The sequence below is a fragment of the Lissotriton helveticus genome, chromosome 6 (assembly GCF_964261635.1).
Source record: "Lissotriton helveticus chromosome 6, aLisHel1.1, whole genome shotgun sequence".
NCBI classification, from domain to species: Eukaryota; Metazoa; Chordata; class Amphibia; order Caudata; family Salamandridae; genus Lissotriton; species Lissotriton helveticus.
The window spans coordinates 1,956,090,385-1,956,107,290 of NC_136067.1; the positions used below are offsets into that span (position 1 = coordinate 1,956,090,385).

At 43.0% G+C, this 16,906-nt stretch overlaps 1 protein-coding gene across 1 annotated transcript in view; it reads left to right on the forward strand.

Annotated features, from left to right (window-relative positions):
- The window catches only part of KCNK3 (potassium two pore domain channel subfamily K member 3), a 220,807-nt gene that overhangs the window by 134,640 nt on the left and 69,261 nt on the right, over window positions 1–16,906 (forward strand). The gene's annotated exons all lie outside the window — the stretch shown is intronic.

Sequence of the window (16,906 nt, forward strand, 5' to 3'; positions counted from 1 at the left end):
TTCCGGAAGCAATCAGAGACGTTGGCCCAGGGCCCCAACCTTTCAGGGGGGCCCTGATAGAGCCAGCTCTGTTCTGGCAGAGTCTCTTGCCCTGATGACCTTGAATAATTCTGAAACAGCTTGTGGTATTGGGGTTCGTCAGGTCTACATACTCTGCAAAAAACTCTCGAACACCATAGAATAGAAGTTGGCACGGAAACTGGAAAATGCAAGAAACAAGTTTATTAAGACCCCATGGGGTGGTGGTACATTCCTACAGCACCCTTCGGCAATGCAAGAAGTATCACACCGAACATCGGTGTGTGACCTCTTTTATACTATTTTAACAGTAATAAAAAGGTAGGCGGTGCACTCGTTTCACAATTTAGGTACATATAAGGACATTTTTGGAACACAGCCAACATGTGGGAGGGGTTTGGTACCACTGGTCAGTTTGGGGAACATTCCTAAGAGGTGACCACTCATTAATCCAAATGTCCGAGTACGCATGCGTGAGCTTGACCAGTGCTAAAAATAGGCTGTTGGCGGGCAAGGTAAATGGCCATTGGTACAGAGGAAGGAAAAAAGGGCATGCTGACCACGAGGCCGCATGTTCATACAAAATGGAAGCCAACAAATACAAAATGGCCCCCGCACGTTTGGTCAAGTTAACGGTGAAAGTTCGTGTAGCTGAGCTAAATGCTAACTCAGGTGCTGCCAAATTACGACAAGCTGGTTTTAAATACCTTTTTACTTGGATTTATTTTTTAATGTGGGTGATCTGTGACAATCTATTAGACATTTTTCAGTGTGTTTGTTTCATGCAATGTCCACAGAAAAAAGTTTCTTCTGGCGCAAAACAGGACCGCGCTGATGAGAAATGGTAGGGTGTCACTGAGATTATTTGCAGTAATCTAGTGAGTTGCTGCTGTGTTACAATATTGACAACACACTTGCCACTATTACATATTAAATCTTTTATCAACAACAATTAGTCTTCATAAAGATACGTTTAATTATTTTCACACAAAAGAAAGAACTGTTTCTTTGTAAGCTTTTCTTTCACAGTTTCTTGCAATTCGGTTGCGAACAAGATACAATTGTTACAAGTTATAATTTTACCGTTCCATTCAAAGCAGCTATATTCGGTGATGATGGAGAACAGCAAACGTGTTTCGTCACTTATGTGACTTTTTCAAGGCTTCAAAACAGTTGCTTCGGCGTAGCATGAAGTAGCAGACGAGATGTATATTGTGGCGAAAGAAGGAAGTCGTCCCAAAATTTCTTAATGAAAGTCTTAGATAAGCTAGTGCGGTAATGGTGTCTCCAATAGTAGAAATCTTCTAAGTAGCTATGAAGTATGGTGAGTACCGCACTCAATAACAGTGGAAGCGTGTCAGCTCCACTCACAGGGTGTCAACTAGATTTAAATTTGACTTTCTATTGTCGTATCCAAACACGGACCTTGCTGAGTGCTTGTGTAGTGGTCACCGTTGCCGATGTATGATAGGCGATAGGTAGTCAATCTGGCCCTAAATGTATCCAGCTCTGTTCATTGGTTTACATACGATAACATTTGTGGATAGCAAATTATGTGTGTCCACTTTCCTTGTATTTTTTCAGTCTTTAGATCTGTATTAACAGCAATACCTCTCTGATACAGGAAGCCCATGAGGGTGGTCACGATGGAGGTGGCAGGGGTCACAGCCAGGCTGTTTCCCCCATGCCCTGCCCTTTTCAGGGCCTGATCACACACATAACTGCGTGCGGGGACATCCACTCAGTTACTTTTAAAGGGGCTTGGGAGAAAGAGAGAAAAAGAGAGAGACAGAGAGAGTGTTATTGCTTAAAGTGAGAGTGAATGAGAGAGAGAGTTACTGCTTAAAGAGAAGGGGAGAGAGAGGAGAGAGAAAGAAAAAGAGAGAGAGAGAGAGAGAGAGAGAGAGAGAGAGAGAGAGAGAGAGAGAGAGAGAGAGAGAGAAATGCTCTGACGCCAAGGCAGAAAATTGCAATTATGATACTTTATACTCATGACTGCAGATGAAAGGAATTTGACGAAATATATAATTCCGTCGTATTCATGCAGTAAAATACATGCTGCACAAGCAGGTCAGGTATAAATCAAAATGTCCCTGGTGCGAGTTGTAAGGCTACGAAAGAGCTCATCATTTTGGAACTTGCCAGTATCCAGGAAACTTGGGGAAACACAGAGGTTGAATTTCTAGGCATGGTTGGCACACGCCCTTTCCTCGGTTGTGCTGGTGTCATGAGAAGGTAGGGTGTCCTTGAAAGAGTGAGAGATTTATATATATGCCTGTGGGATGTTTTCACTCTGTTTATCACTGTGTGCCAGACAGATTTCTTATTTTCTTATTGTAAATGTATTTTCACTGCACACACTCTTTTTAACATAACGTGTATTTGTAAAGAGCACGTTCACACCAACTGGGTTGTCTTGGCGCTGAATAACAGATGTTTATTGTTACCCAACTCAATGGTACTCATTTTATCGACCTCAGATGGATGAAAGGCTGAGTGGACCCGCCAGTTATTCGTTGCTATGAGAAAGCCTTGATGGTAGAGTTGTCAGATTGGTGCTTGTAGACTGGGCTCTACGTTTCCAGTCCTATGATTTTACAAATCATTTAATCAAGTGACTGAGAGCCCCAGGTACTGAGCCTGAGTTGCAAACAGAGGTGGGTGCACCAACAAATTAATAGAGTGAGCCGAGCCAGCGCCGAGTCAATGATCTGGTTTGCCTTTAAGAGTCTGTGCATGAGTCAAGCCGTGAACACTTTTGCCAAATCTATCATGCACCAACAATAATGTAAAACTATGATATATTCTCTTCAAAATTTCTTTAACATATGGAAGAGTTTCACCTTCGTACATCATGATATCACTGCATAAACAGACATTTATTAAAAGTGATTTCAAACATGAATCTAGAAATATTAATGACTTGCCTCCCCAACGACAATGCCTTTAGTGAACTAAGATGCAAGTCAGAAGTCATGTAAACTCTAAACTTGGCCTAGATTCTTAATGTAGATGGAGCGACATTATAGTCTATTAAATTAAACATAAGAGGTGCTTGTAGAGTGCACATCCTGAACTCAAATATTTAAAAGTGGTCTCAGATGTGATAATAAAGAAAAAAAGTATCAAAACAAGTAAACAGTTGCAAAATGCTGTGGCCGGGCCACATTGTGAGGGACACAGCAAATACACAGGAAGCTGAAGGGGACTGACACAAAGGGCCAATGGCGGAAGGGAACTGACCCAAAGCAATCTCTGTGTATTGTATATTGCATGTTGTATATTGTGCTTTCATGAGATCTGGCAGACTTCTAAGACTGTAACCAGACCTAAACATGGCATTTACACATTTACATGTGTACCAAAATATTAACTTGAACCAGTCATTATTTGTAAATGCTGATGAAAGGCTGGTTAAGACTGGTACAACAGGGCCAATAAGCCCAACACCTGCCCAGAGATACCCATCAATGGTCCACTCACATCAGATAAGCCCTTGAACCCCCATTTTCAAGACCCCTTACGTCTCAGTCCATTTACTCGAATCATTCTATATGTTCTATCATATATATATATATATATATATATATATATATATATAAGTGTCACACGGATTGTTTGCTAGCTCAAACATAGCTTACCCTATTATCTGATGTGTTATTTTATGATACATCTACAACTTAGTTCTTTCAACTACTGCTATATCTGTATCTCGCTGGAGTAATTCACGTTTTACTATGTAATATGCCTACTATTATATGAGATAAAGCACCCTCTACTGTACATTATAAAGATACCGCAAGCGACTTGGGAGTTTAGTGATCATCTAGAGGAACGAACCCATATTTCATTATATGATCGTGGAACTCCAAGGTGACTTGCAAGAGCCATTTAACTTCTGGCAAAAGGTATTTTATTCCTTATACCTCATGGTTACACCCTCGCCGTGCCCAAAACAGCTTAGATCCATTGTGTCTAGCTGCTACAAATAAAAGACAAAATACCACTGCAGATAAGTAAAAAAGAGGTGGATTCTAAGGGAAGCACACCATTATGCAGCGAGCAATTTGTCGCAAAAACGTATTTCAGGCAATTGAATGCAAGTCCCTTTCAAAAGGCTGTAGTTCCGAATTGATTGTAACCTGAAGATAGATTCCAGCTTTACTGTAATGAACTCGAAGGGGATAATACATCACTTACAGCGAATGGATCCTTCTCTGGCAGTGACTGCTACCTTTCAGGATAAACAGTTTAGAGGAGCTGAGAAGCCATTTCTCCTTTTCTTTGTTACTGCAGCTCCTGGCTTTGGCAACGGGCATTATGACCTCACAACTCAATGGTGCTAGTCTATTTCAACTGGGGAGTTGTCCTATTTTCTTATACAATTGACAAGTGATGTCACAGAGTGTAATAAGACAATTAGAGTCATGTTTGTATCAATTTATTGCAAGCTTCTGTCTGTTATGACGCATGCTGCTCCCCGTGCTCATCTTTTATTAGGTATAATATCTCATTCTTCTCATACTAAGCACACTGCGATCGCATATTACTCCCTTTGGCTGGTTTTTAGTAATCTCTGCCCTTTATAGTTTTTGTCGTTTTAAGGTGGGTGTTTAGAGGACCATGGAAGCCTTTTGTTGACATTACGCCTGGCTAACCAAGCATTACTTTAGTAAAATGACTGTACTAACGTTTTTTTTAACTTGATTTACATCATGGTATAATTTATAAAGTGTATTTGTTTGGTCGAGTGAGTAATGTACCCATTTTACTGGTTTAATCGTATGTACGATACAGATAACTGTCTAACAAAAATAAGGTCATGCAGAAAGATGAGATGAAGAGCGTAATCGAGATACAAACCTTTTTTTGAAAAGGACTTAGGGCCAGATGTAGATAAATACCATTTACCGATTCTAAAATACCGAGTTTTGCCGATTTGCAGCCTGATTCATCATTCTCCCGTTTTGCGAGCCCCTAATAGCGATTCATAACGAATCGCTATTAAGAACTTGCAAAACGGGATTCATGTAGGAATTGCAATAAATATTGCGATTCCTACATGTTCCTTATTTGCGATTAGCTAATTGCTAATCGCTAATAAGGAATAACTCCCCATGCATTCCTATGGGCCTACAGGCATTCCTATGGGCCTACAGGACCATAGGAATGCATGGGGAGTTATTCCTTATTTGCGATTAGCAATTAGCTAATCGCAAATAAGGATGCGATTTCAAGGGTGCAGGGGTGTCCAAAGGACACCCTGTAGCACCCCTGAAATGTAATCTACATTGGTGTTGCGCACACGCATGTCCAAAGGACATGTGTGTGTGTAACATGCAACTTAGAAAAATGCATTTAAATGCATTTTTCTAAGTTTTAGCTATTTACCGAGAGGTCTGACCTCTCGGTAAATAGCGGCCCAAAATTACAATTTCGCAATTTTAAAATGCTTCATGAATTGCATTTAAGGAATCTCGAATAGAAATTCCTTAAATTCAATTCTTCGCAAATGTGCGAATTCTTAAATAGCGAATTTTGCATTTGGGATGATGAATCCCAAATGCAAAAATTGCACTCGCAAAAGGCAAGATTCTGAGAATCTTGCCCTTTGCGAGTGCAATTTAGCTTGATGAATCAGGCGGTTGGTATTTTAGAATGGGTAAAAGGTATGTTGGTATTAATTCGGTAATTTTTACAGAATCTGTAAAATTCGGTAAATACCAATTTGGTATTTACCGAATCGTATCCCCCATTCATTCCTATGGGCCTCCAGCCTCCAGGCCCATAGGAATGAATGGGGAATACCGATTCGGTAAATGCCAAATCGATAAAGGGGGAAGACCTACAAGGGTGGCAGGGTGTCACATTGACACCCTGTTGCACCCCTGAATAGTGCATGGGTGCACATGTGTCACAAATACATTCCCTAAGGGCATCTATGTCTGCCACATGGCAATGTTAAAAAAGCACAAATTTGCTTTTTTAACGGTTTTCGTTATTAACCACCAACTTGCAGTTGGTGGTAAATAATGAATCCTTACAGGTGAAAAGCACTCACTTGAGTGCTTCCTACATTTCAGATTCGGTATTTAAGAATTCGGTAATTTACCGAATTCTTAAATACTGATTCGGTAAATTACCGAATCTGAAATGTACCCACCTACATCCCAAATGCCTAATACTGGTCGGTAACGTCTGAAATTCTGTAATTTCGGCCGTTACCAACCGGTATTAGGGTGCCTACATCTGGCCCCAAGTTATGTTAATACGTTTTCTAGAGCGCTCGATTACCCGGAGGTGTCTTGGCGCTGCTTTGAAACAGGAGAAGAGCAGAAAGGAAAGGGGGCGAAGAGCCAGCAGCTGCTAAAGGGGCCAGGTCTCCAAGAGCTTCTAAAGGTCATAAGGTTGGGTGCCCTCTTGATGTGCAGTGGTAAAGCATTCCAGGTTTTTGTGGTTCCCAGAAAAACACTCCTGCCACCGCAAGTGGGACCTTTGAATCTGGGGACAATTATATGTTTGGTTGCGGCTAAACCTCGAGGGCTGCCTGGGGTATACCAATTGAAACTTTGTTGAAGTAAGTTGAGGCCTAGGCCATGGGGTGCCTTGTACATGATACAGAGTGTTATGAAAGTAATCCTCTGTCTGATAGAGATCCAATGCAAGTTATTGATGGCTTTGGCCACTGAGTGATGTTTGGAAATCTTCAGGCAATGTCTTACCGCGGCATTCTGCAGCGTTTACAGTTTTTTGAGGATGTACTGGTGTGCGGTGAGTCGTAGGCCATTACAGTAATCCAATTTGGCCATTACTAATGATGCAATGAGAGTTTTCTGGAGGTAGATTGGAATAAATGGGAGAATCTTCTTTAGCATTCCCAGAGTGAAGACAGCTGAGGAGGACAGAGCACTTACATAATTTCTGTAGCTCAGCTTGTTGTTCCGGTTCTTGGTGACGGGGGTTGGCAGATGGCCCATATCTGCTGGCCAACAGGATGGGGTCCAGAAGGAAGTTTGTGCATCTCAGAGCATCACTTCCGTTTTTCCTGCATTCAGTTTCAGGCAGTTCCTACTCATCCATGTGCTGACTCTGCCTGCATGCAGTTGCAAAATCTTGCGCTTATGCTTTGGGTTATTATATTTGAGCACGACCTTTCAACCCATATACTTGTCTGCAGGGGACATCTTGAAAGTAATTTCCTGTACAAATAAAATGGCAACCAAGAGCTGCCGCCTTTGCTCAGAAGCTCTCCATGAGTTGACCAACAATGGCGTCCGCGAGTCAAAGTGGATTCATGCTCCTTTCTCGACGTAAGAAGAGTACCTGAAACTTTCACAATTGTTTGGTAGTACAAGTGGGAATATGACAATTCATTGCAGCTTTTGTTAGGTCTGAAACCACCACAGCCCTGAAGGCAAGTTGGTTTGCAGCTGTCAAGGCATCTGATTCCTGCATGACAAGGGTTGGACAGCCGAAGCATGAACTTGTTTTTGTTTTTCAGTGCAGGGCTCTTTTATGATCAGACACCGGATGCAATGCTTTGAAATGTCATCCGTCTCATGGATGCCACAGCTGTGACTCTCTAGGTTCGTGTGTTCTAAATGTATGTGGAACAATGTGTTCCCCTTAAGAATTCCAATGAGTGGGAGGTCAGTTTGTCTGGCTCGTTGGATGGAATGCAACCATCCCTATAATATTCCAACTGAATGATGAGGTCATGTGATCTCATAGGTGTCAAGTGGCCCTCTGGCGCCATCATGACATTCAGCCCAAATGACTAGACATGATGGTCCAAGTGGACAAGTACGGTTCAGGAAACCACAAAGCCCAGCATGCTTTGCGATGGTGGCTGACAAATCAGGACTGACTTAAGGCCGCTGTTATGACAGCTATGTGATGCAAGCTCCAGCCAGCAAAACAAATGGTAAAGCAGATCAAGCTATAGAACTTAAGGTGAGAGCTTGGATCTCAATATAGGGCACTTATTATAGAAAACACCAAAACACAAGACCCTACTTTTTACTGTGATCCCTCATCGGTTTTAAGTGTATCATAGTTTGTTACTTTTTTTACTTTGATGTTTATAGCCGTTTTTATACTTTTTTACTTTGATGCTTGTATCGGTTTTAAGAGTGTCATACAGCTAGATTCATCAAGCTTAAATCCGCTCGCAAAGGGGCAGATTCTCAGAATCTGCCCCTTTGCGACCGGTATTTTTGCATTTGGGGCGCATTATCCCGAATGCAAAAATTGCTAATTAAGAATTCGCTAAATTGCGATTCTTTGCATTTAAGGAATCTCAAATTGAGATTCCTTAAATGCAATGCATGAAAGTGAAAAAAATAGCGAATTTGCTATTAGGGCACGCAAATTACCATGAAGTACAACTTCATGGTAATTTGCAAAAACTTAGAAAAATGCACTAAAGTGCATTTTTCAAAGTTTCATGTTGCGCACACACATGCCCTAAGGGCATGTGTGTGTACAACATATGTGCACACATCAATTTCAGGGGTGCAACAGGGTGTCCTTTGGACACCCCTGCACCCTTGAAATCGCAATCTCAATTTACGAATCGCTAATTGCGATTAGCAAATTGAGATTGTCTCCCCATTCATTCCTATGGGCCTCTAGGCCCATAGGAATGAATGGGGAGATATTCCTTAATTGCGACTCGCAATTTGCGAGTCGCAATTAAGGAATTATTAGAAATCGCAATTTTTTTAGTGATTTCTTGATGCATAGCATTTTGCTATTCCTTAATAGCGAATCAGTATTTTTCGCTATTAAGGAATAGCAAAATGTGTTCTTGATGAATCTGGGGGATAGTTTGTTACTTTTTTACTTTGATGCTTGTACCGGTTTTAAGAGTGTCATAGTCTGTTACTTTTTTACTTTGATACTTGAATCGGTTTTAAGCGTGTCATAGTCTGTTACTTTTTTTTTATTTTGATGCTTGTACCGGTTTTAAGCGTGTCATAGTTTGTTACTTTTTACTTTGATACTTGTATCGGTTCTAAGCGTGTCATAGTCTGTTACTTTTTTTTATTTTGATGCTTGTACCGGTTTTAAGCGTGTCATAGTTTGTTACTTTTTTACTTTGATACTTGTACCGGTTTTAAGAGTGTCATAGTCTGTTACTTTTTTTATTATGATGCTTGTATCGGTTTTAAGCGTGTCATAGTTTGTTACTTTTTTACTTTGATACTTGTACCGGTTTTAAGAGTGTCATAGTCTGTTAATTTTTTTATTATGATGCTTGTATCGGTTTTAAGAGTGTCATAGTATTTTACTCTTTTACTTTGAGGTTTGTATCGGTTTAGCTTGTCATAGTATGTTACTTTTTTACTTTGAGGTTTGTCTCAGTTTTTTATTGTCATAGTGCGTTACTTTTTTACTTAGATTTTTGTCTTTACTATGTCACTCACCCATACTTTGCCCTTGTTTTAATTTTAAACAGATCATTTCCTACATTTGGCCAAGGGTATCAATTGGGGCTCAGTTTTCAGATGGCGGTTTGTGATATGGTCAACAGGCGATGATGGTGGCTAGACTGGGGCGCCGCGACAAATGACACGCCTTGGAGCGGCCTTACTAATACTGCTAATATCTGTTTGCTCATAATTATGGTGAGTCAACCAGAATTGGACTTTAATTGATTGTATTTCTGCCTGTGCTGTAAGTGAGAAGTGTGCAGAGAATACCTTAATGCACACAATTACAAGGTATGCAACATTAGCAAACAGCTCTTTACTGGTATTCATTTATTAATCCAGTGTGGCTGCCAATCAACATTCTTAATACGTATAAATCTAGGCACGACAGGACCAATCAAAGCACAATGAAAGCAGAAGACGCTGGGCCAATGAAAGCAGATGTTCATGTCGCTGGGGTTAAAAGCGCATGCTTGATTGGTCGCGAGCAACCCCATTAATATGTGGAAATAATTGCAGGGCTTTGCAGAGCGCGTCTGGCCGGATGCAGCGTCCCGCTGGGCCTGTGGTGGGACTGGAGGGATGTGCCCGCCTCACATGAACAGATGTACAAATCCGGAAAGGTCACAGAGCTTTGAAACCCCCCCTCACTCACCCCTCCGGCCTGGGTTGGATGTTCAGGGATTTGCCTTCACTAAGGAGATCAGCGGGCTGTCACGGAGCTCAGTGCCACCCAGACAAACTCACCCCTCCTGTTCAATGACTCCATGGCCACTTACTCGACTACCCGCGAGGTGCCCACCGGGCCAGTGGGGCAGGCGGAGGCATGCGAGCGATGCACCGGGGCAGCTTCAGGGGATACAGGACGGTTTAGGCATTTAACACCGAATTACCATCTCGTATATTTAAATCCCTTCTGACTCCAGCCACACATTACAAACCTACTGTGCTACTTGTAATGGTATATATGAAGGGCGATGGGCGTGGTGCTTTAAATGGGCAGGTACTGTCCGGTACTGAGTACTTGCACTTCTTTCATTTGCGAGGGAGAGAACGTACAATTCTCAGCACTGCTGCAATACATTTAAAGGGAGTGCTGGCACTTCTCAGGAGCAAATAGGCACTCTAAATCGTGAGTACCTGCACTTCTATATTGGCATTTACAGCCCTAGGCGAAGTCCATTTCTTGTCCATTTTCGGCCAACCCTGTGAGAGGCAGAAGGCCAAAGTTAGACATTAGAAATCCTCCCACTAGGTAATGGAAAGACCTACAAAGTGCCATGTGTACATTTTTTGGGCTAAATTGTACAATTTCTGCTTATGCAAAGAAGGCGGAGTTAATATCAGTTCTCTGAGGCAAGTTCAACTTTCATCTGGTATATTTCTCCAGCTGGAAGTCAAGTGGGACACCAAGCTGCAAGGCATTGTTTTCTTGCTTTTGCCAGGGCCCGCAGCCCTGAGTGGCAGCTGGGCTAGCCAATAGTGGTGCCTGACCAGATGTGTCTTTCCCCTCTGCTGGAAGTCCTGACCTGAGACTTCGGGCTGTCAAGAATAGGAAGGCGCGGCTCATGAGGACACAATAACCCGCTGGTTGACCCATTCAGCAACAGGAACGTTCCTGATTCCGTGGAAGGTCCCTTTTTGGAAGTGTCTCAAAACAAAAATTGACCAGCATCTAACTTAGCAAAGTGGGAGAAAGTTTTAAAAGATGTACAAATTTGCGAGTCGTCATGCTTCGCAGTTTCACAGAGTTATCATGAAGATAGCATGACCCGAAGCTGGAACCTCGCATGAGTGAAGAAGACTGTCCAGTTAAGTTTGTGCCACAGAGGTGATCACCTAGACTTTTGCACAATAACCCCAAGCGGAGTCTACATGTGTTAGTTCACACACTATTCTAGGAATCAGTGTATCTATGAAACATTTATTTGCAATGTGTGATCCACATTTGTCATGCCAGGGGTTACATTTAAACCTGCCCCTTTCTGTTCCGGAGAGGGTCTGGCAGGGGTATTTTAACAGCTCCCTGAATTATGGTACCATGGCCAATTCTCCTGCTCTTTGGATATTTTGGCACCAGGTTAAAGAGGCCAAGCACATCATTGCACATCTATACATTTTGAAATATTCGAGGGGTTTTCCAGACTATCTAGTAAGGTATTCCCATACGATCATTTGGATTGCATCTGTTGGTTTACGTTGTGTCTGATGTACAGTTGAGGGATTTATAAGCCAAGGTCTGTGGTCTAGAGAACAAGAGATATCTGACTATTGCCACAAAGTACACTCAACTCTCCAGACACCATTCCGGTAACAGACACGCTGATGATGTTCCACTCTCGGGCAGTATTGCTTCACAGCGCTCGGAGAGGCACACTGACCATATCTAAAGAATATGACAACCACAATTGGAGGTGTAGTGTGGCACCTACTGAAATCGAGACTAAAGTGTGGCTCATAATGCTTGACATTTCAAGGTACCATGACCTTAGGAGTATAGACTGGGATTTTGGAAAATTCTGGACTAAACTAAGGCTTGTGCCCTGTTGCAAAACATGGATTTGTGAGGTGCCTACCACCCGCAGTGTCTAGGGTGTGTAAACAGAGAGAGACGTCAACAGATGCTTTTCGAATAGTAGTGTCTGTAGATTGTACAAAGGAGGCCTAAATCTGATAGTTACTCACCTTTATGAGTTCTAAATTAGGTGGATCGTCGTCCTGGATGATAGAACTTTGAAAATGTGGCTGTCTTTGTGTAGTCATCTTGAATTAATAGAATCCATTTCTTTAGGTCAATTTGATGCTATATTTAGTCCTGTTCAAGCGTCTGAGCTAAAGTCCAAAGATGCAACAATCATCAGCTCCAGGTGCTAATAAACAGTCTATGAGTAAAGCAATATCATAGTACCTCAATAGTTCAATGCATCACCTTCGTCAATGGACAGTAAAGGGGGATGTGGATTGACTGCTCTGCCTGTGTGGCAAATGTGGTGTGGTGGAGACTTATTTCACGAGAAAAAGATGGGCTTTGATTATGGAATCTCTCCACAAGTTGTGTATTGATTTCAATTGATACAATGTTGTACTTACTTCCGAAGGTGGAGAATGTTGGCTCTGAAAATAAGAAACAAACATGAGCGCTTCAGACTGTGACTGGGAGATGGTGATGCTCGATCTGTAGCTGAAGGTGTATAATACGTCCTCTAGAGTGTAGAAATAGGGAAGAACTCTTCTACATGACGATCTCCTTCAATGGGGAAATACCGCTTCCCATTTGTTGAGCTTATGGAGAATGCTTCAGGAACCTCAGGAAGTTTGAGTTCTATCTCTCAACATCTTGCAGGTCCTCATTGGCTTCTAGAATGCCTAAGTATCTTATAAGGTTCTGTGAAAAGTCCCTGGTGCTGTCTACCAATCAATCCTCCCCATCATTTCTGCTAATCGAGCTTGTGCTCGGCTTCGAATTCCTCTCTGAAGGTGACAAAGCATAGGAAATAAGTAGCATAGCCTTTCTGGTGCTGGCCCATGCTCTACTTATTCTGCACACTGAGTCTTGTAGAGAAAAATAGGAGCCTTGATGTTGGCGACTCTCTGGTCGACTCCTCACCCGACTCTCTGCTCGATCGACTCTCCGTTCGACTCTCTGCTCGACTCTCTGCTCAGTCGACTCTCTGCTCGACTCTCTGCTCAATCGACTCTCTGCTTGATCAACTCTCTGCTTGACTCTTTATGATCCAGAGCATAAGACCACATGAGGAACTAGTCTAGCGTGCCTGATTAAAGGACTTCGACTTTATTGTTCTCCCAGAATCTAGAGTTCTGCAGAGTGATGGCTTCTTCATATCCAACATTGTCAAAATCCAAAACAGGGGGACTTTTTGGGGTTCAAGCGGTGGATCTGTGGAACCTCCTGCATCTGTCTCCCCTCCAAATCAAACCCGCCCTGGTTTTTACCCAAAGAAAAAAACTGTCTGCCTACTCCTGAGAGAGTTTAATTCATCCACTGTGATGGTACGTGTGATTTTGTGTAATAATAAGCTGAACATTCGTCCAAGCACCATAAAGTTTATAGGTATGCATGCACATTAAAATAAAAAAAAATAAGAATACACAAATTTACAATACAACATAATCATAGTACTTATTTTTATCCACACTCAGGCAATGTTCTAAGAGTATTGTTGACACAAAGATTCAGAACCAGTCAACAAGAGGGGGCATCAGATCTGAGCACATAGGCGCGTGGAAAGAATCAAACCACAATAACATCAGATGCTTGTTAACACCTTTAAAAACAGAATTGTATTTATAGCTACAGCTGGTTCTGCGAGATTGTTTTTCCAAAAGTGTCCAAAGCGCAAGGGCTTGTGTTGATGGGTAGTAAAACGGTCTTAAAATGGCTCACCAAAGCAGTGGGGCGCAAGGACGTTTAATTATCAGACACAATCACAAAACTAGTTTTTTTCCAGTGTTTGGCATTTGTGAGAATGTCCCACATGGATATGTAGGTAAAGAGACCGACACCGATCACAGCGGTGTCACCTTAAGAATGTGGCGTGTTAGGGTAGTGCAGTGTCATTTTGGTGTCAGCTGCAACTCCTCCGCTATGGTGGAGGAGTGTCGCCCCCACCTGCCAGCAGCCTCAAAAGTTGCAAAATAAAACTATAATAAAACAGGTTTATTAGCGTTTTATTTTTCAACTTCTAGGTGCCGAGGCTTGTGGGCAGGGCCATCACGGGGGCAGTCACAGAGGCGGAGTGGTGGGCTATCAGTGCGCCTGTCGGGTTTGGCTGGCCGTCTTAGGACAGCCAAACCGACATGCGCACTGAGCTGTCTCCAACTCAAGCAGCGTTGTCAGGTTAGAGATAGCAGGCACAGGCTCCCAGTCTCTCTGGGAGCGAACATCCAGGCTAATCCTGATGCTGCTCTCATGCTGCCAGCCGTACGAGAGCAGCATCAGGATTGTTCGTAGGGGAGTCTGGGAGCCTATACTGCAGTCAGGAGCAGAAGATTGGCGAAGTGGCGGGGGGGGGCAGGTAAGTTCTTTTATTTTTAATTGTATGTATATTTGTAGTAATCCTCCTCACCCGTCCACCACCACTCTGCCCTGGCACCAGCCGCTACTGATTGCTGTTGCTGTGTGGTTTTTGGGTGTAATGAGGTGGGTGTCACTGCACATAGACAAGGACATCATTATGCATGCTATTCGTCTTAGGTGCATAGAAGCCCTCTGGTGCACCATGTGGTGCCATTCGCGCTGATGTTTTAGCACGGAATGCTCTTCCGGCACTAAATCACAAAGGGGCAGATTTATGATGACTGGCGCATCCCCAGGGATGTGCCAGTCATCCTGCGCCGCTGCTCCGCCACCCATGGTGCGCCGCATTTACAATGCGGCGCACCATGGGGCAAAAACGGCACAGATGCGTGACGCATCTGTGCCGAAAAGGTGGCGCATTGCTGGAGCTGCGTCGCAAGCGCGACGCAGCTCCAGCAAGGCTCGGGGTGCCCCATCTCCACAATGCTGCGTCAAGACCTACGCCTGCTTCAAGCAGGCGCAGGCTTTTGACGCAGCATTGTCCTGAAAGTGACTGAGTGAAATCTTATAGATTTCACTCAGCCACTTTTGCGAGGCGCACCTACCCCGGAACGCCCACCCTGCGCCGGAACGCCTCCTGATGGCGCAGGGCTTTACATTTACGTTGTAAATAGGGCGCATTGTTTGCGCCGCCGTTGCGTCAAATAAAGTGACGCACCGGCGGCGCAAGAACTTACTTCATAAATCTGCCCCAATGTGAGCAGCTCCACATGCCTATTTCTGGTTGTAGGGGTTTTGTGTAACTCAGCGGAATTCCGCAGAGTCAAATTCTGCGAGTTCCGCCCACCCTTGTGTACTGGTGAAAATGTGACCCCTGGACTTGCACAGCCCAGATAGCCACTGTTTCAACTAATTGAGCCATACAGTGCAGCTATTTGGAGTTTGAAGGGGGTGAGGGGTATTGCAACATTTAATGGTGAGGTAAGAGAACTTATGCATATTCAAATAGATTTCATTTATGTTGTCCAGAACTAACACAACTAATAGATCCATGAATTCATAGTTTGGGTTTAGGAGTTGGTAAACACCTTCAGAACATGCACAACTTCCTGGTCTTTACTGTAATCCTTTCTTAAGAGTGTGATCTAAGAAACTAAAAAGGTGTCTATTCACAAAGGCATTATGGATGCAAATGTGTACTCCTTTAGAACTCTTTTACGCACACTACTACATGCTGTGTCCCATAACACAATAACTGCACCTCTGTGGTCATCCCTCACAACATGAACTTTTCACATAGGATCAAAACAAGGATAACATGCTTCCACCCACACACAGTACATGGTGTAGCATTCTACCCATGTAGGCAAGCCCTTCAAAGTCCCACATAGGGGTTGTAAGCCCTATATAAATGCTGCAATACACTACAGTACAATACTCTTACAAGCCTTTGTGATTTGGTCCCAAACATATACATGGGATTATTCAGGGAACATTGATATATAGTCAAAATAAATTAAAAGGACGGTGTCCTCTTTATACTTTTACTACATAGGAGTTTGAAGTTTCAGGGCCGAGCCACAAGCCATGTAAAAGAGTACTCCTGTAGTACCCCATAAATATGAAGTTCTGAAGAATACCATACTCATAATTGCCTTTGTGAATCAGCCCCAGACAGGTGCCTTTAATAGCTCTGCAAACCAGAACAAAGTTATGTGAACATCTGGATGGAGTGAGGAAAGGCACTCCTAGAAAGCAAACGTGGGAAGGAAGAGGACAGCACTGGCTTCTGAGATTCTGCTCTGTTCGATACTCTGATACCAAACCGCAGAGCAGGCAGATCTCAAGTTGTGCTTTGTCAGAGTGGATTGTGGGACCTGTAGTTTCCCTTTCTCATAATTGGGACAGGACTTCAAGTACCGAGATCTAAAGTAAGCTAAACATCCAGGCAGGTCCACCAGTCCTTTTCAACCGGCTAACCCAAAAGGCAAACCCCACGTCTGTCAGCCCATAAAGCCCTCTGAGTCCTGCTCCACCACTAAAAACAAACAGGGGAGAATACTATCATTTATGATACAGAGGAAGGAGTTTTAATAAAAAACATTGATTTAACAAATGCTGTATATTTGCATGAAATTAAACTGTTCCAGCAGATACTACCTGTGTATACCCCAAAAATCAGGCAAACTGAGGCTCTTTTTGGTATCTTGCTTGCCAAGGCAATGTAGCATAAGCCTGGAAACTCAGGTGATGGTTTGCAGCAGACCACAGCGAGTGAGGCCTACGGTCAGCTCCACAGAGCTGTGTCTTCTTGTAGGGAGAGACGTGTACTGTTGTTACTCACTTTAATGCTTTCATAATCCTTGGTCTCTGTTTAAGTATCTTCAAAGGCCAGAAACTAGGCACCTGTACCGGA